Source organism: Cynara cardunculus, unplaced genomic scaffold (genome assembly GCF_001531365.2).
Source record: "Cynara cardunculus var. scolymus isolate 2C unplaced genomic scaffold, CcrdV1 Un_Scaffold_1165, whole genome shotgun sequence".
Classification (NCBI taxonomy): Eukaryota; Viridiplantae; Streptophyta; class Magnoliopsida; order Asterales; family Asteraceae; genus Cynara; species Cynara cardunculus.
In genome coordinates, this window is record NW_020200691.1 from 130,544 (window position 1) to 133,651 (window position 3,108).

Sequence of the window (3,108 nt, forward strand, 5' to 3'; positions counted from 1 at the left end):
CAAGTGTAAAAAGCTGGTCTCACGGGTCTCACGAAAACAGGCTGGTCTCACGTATCCCTGATGCATGGTTGCATAACTGCCTGGTCCATGTGCTTGGGATTTCAATTGTTCACTTGAGTCGTTTAGCTCAAACATGATCTATAAAAGAAGTCCACACGTAAGAAACACAATGTACGTAATTGCATTATGTATACTAATACTATTGGCCAATTTATATATACTCACGTGGTGCGAGAACCAGTTAGCAAACCTCTCCTCCCGGATTATATCAAGTTCAACATCATCAATATTCGGTTCTGTTTGTCAAATTTTTTCATCAAAGATCTACTAGAAAGGTTAAACTTCTACACAGTTGAACAAAACATATTTATGGATTAGTCTCCAAGTCATGGTCATTTAAGATTATTTGTTTCCCACCATTCGCGACTAGTGGACGAGATGGAACATTGAATATGCTTAATCGATCGTCGGTCTTCAAACAACTAGGGATATTTGGGGCAAATCTCCTTGACTCACAATTATGTCTTGTTTCTATTATTGGATCAAAATAGAGGGAGCAATAGGTTGGAAGTTTATTTACAAGGTATGACTCAATGATAGAGCCCTCAACCCTTGCATTGTTTCGAACTGTTCTCTTCAACAACCCAAGCTTTCTAAATAAGCGATGAAATATGTGTTAGGGACAAAAAGAGTGTTTTACATGAATATATTGTACTAGATTTTAGTAAAATTAGGGACTTACCTTTCATTGAGATATATCTACCTAGATTGGACCGGACCACCGTTTATAGCTTCACGTGTCAAATGTATCACGAGGTGTTCCATTGAATTAAAGAATCTGGGTGAAAAGACCTTTTCCAACTTGAAAATTGTTTGAACAATACTTGTTTGCAATGAAACCAAGTCATCTATGTGTAACACCATTGAACATATCACACAGAAAAATATGCACAACCCCGTTATTGCATCTCATATTGAAGTTGGTATCATCCCTTGTAAAGCAATATGAAGAAATCATTGCATAAACACATGACAATCATAACTCTTGAAGCTACAAAAGTTAGAATCTTCTAGGTTCACACAACTCGCTATATTCTAAGCATACCCGTCTGGAAACTTCAACTTTTTCAACCATACACACACTTGTTTTACTTGCTGTTTGCTCAAACTGTACGATGACTTTGGTTCACTACTTTGTTACTTGACATGGCAATGTGCAAATCGTCGATCGCAATGAATCTCTACATCCCTCCGCGCCTTTACATTGTCTTTAGTTCTTGATGTATCCATGACGGTGTTAAAGAGATTTTCAAAAACCTTCTTCTCAATATGCATGACATCGAGGTTGTTTCGAATCAACAACGTCTTTCATTATGGAAACTCCCAAAATATGCTTCTCTTTACCCAATTATGAGTGGTTCTGAACCCACTAATTTTTCTATATTTTTAACTATACGGGAAGCCCTCATAAACAGTTGGAAGGTGACGRATGAACTCCCAGATCTCTTCATCGATTACCTCAGGTGGTGGACCGACTAACACCCTGTTACCTGCCATAAATCCTTTTCTATCATGATGGAAGAGGTATGTTCTAGGTAACCATCTTTGATGACAATTAAACCAACAAGATTTCCCTTCATTTTTTAACTGGAAGGAATCCACCTACCCCATGCAATAGGGGTAGGCTAACTTGTCATGCATGTTCCAACCCAACAACATTGCATAAGTTGGGAAGTCACTGAAGGTCCATAGTAGTATAGCTCTCATCTTGAAATTATTCTTGCGATACACATCGTACATAAGAACGCCTTCTGTATACAACATCTTTAGATCATATATTAGTGGTCTGAGAACTACATCTAAATTCTGATTGGGGCTCTTTCTACCAAGGATGACCAATGCAAGCTCAACATACGAATCTTTCAAAGCCATCCAAGGAGGTAAATTATAGATGGTAATAAATATGGGCCATATTGAATACAAATTAGAAGTTGAATTATTCAGGTAGAAACCGTTAGTGCATAACCTAAAACGAACATTCAGAAGCTCAAAAGCAAAGACAGGATCCCTCATGTTGAAATGCGTACAAGTCGCACCATCACTTGGATGTACCATCTCACTCAGTTTCGCTCGATGATCTTAATGACAAATCATCTCTTTCGCGGTCTTTGGAGACATATACAATCTTTAGAGTCATGGAACAATACGTCAACACTAAGTTTGGGACCTTCTTTCGTCAACTGGTCTTGTAACGACTTTCATTGCATACTCGACAGTGGGTCAACACAAAATCATGCTTGTAAAATAGCATGCAATGGTTTTTGCAAGCATCGATCTTTTGTTTTGGCAGGCAAGATTTCTCAAATTCTTCTTTATCTCATAGAAGTTACAGGGTAGTTTATCACCCTTAGGTAGCATCCGCTTAAAAACGGGAAGCATTCTATAATATGTCATCTCGGGTACATTACATTCCTCCTTCCAATACAACAAACTCGTCGAAATTCCTAATTTTGAAAAAGTTTGACACCGATTCCATAAAGGCTCATCAATAGATTGTAACATGTTATAAAATCCCTGGGTAGAAGGATTAGGTGTTTGCTCTTCCCATGTCATGGCATCGTACCATGTGATCGTTCACCATTAGGAAATAACCTTCATTTTGATCCACTACAGGATTAGAAGATTGACCCAAGTTTTGATGAGATGCATGGCAATGGGTTTCACCATGTCCCTACCAAATGGTATAATCAGGCATGAAACCATATTGCATCAATTGCAGTTTCACGTCTTCCCTTTCTCTATAGGTTTCGTTTCGACACTTGAAGCAAGGGCATTTGATTTGGAACACTACCACCACGTGTAGTTCCCCTTTCAACATAATCTTCATTAGCATAGGCAATGTCCAAAAAACCTTTCAAGTGTCTGACATATCCTGCAAAGAGCCTGTTGATCCTCTCTCTCAGTGATTTGATGATAATCCCTTTTATCTATCGATGTAATTTTGTTTCTGTATTTTCAGTTCCAACAATCATACACTGAGTATGTTCAGTAATCGCTGAGAAGCTTGTTTTATAAATCTCAGAGACAAACAATACTTCAAGAAGACAA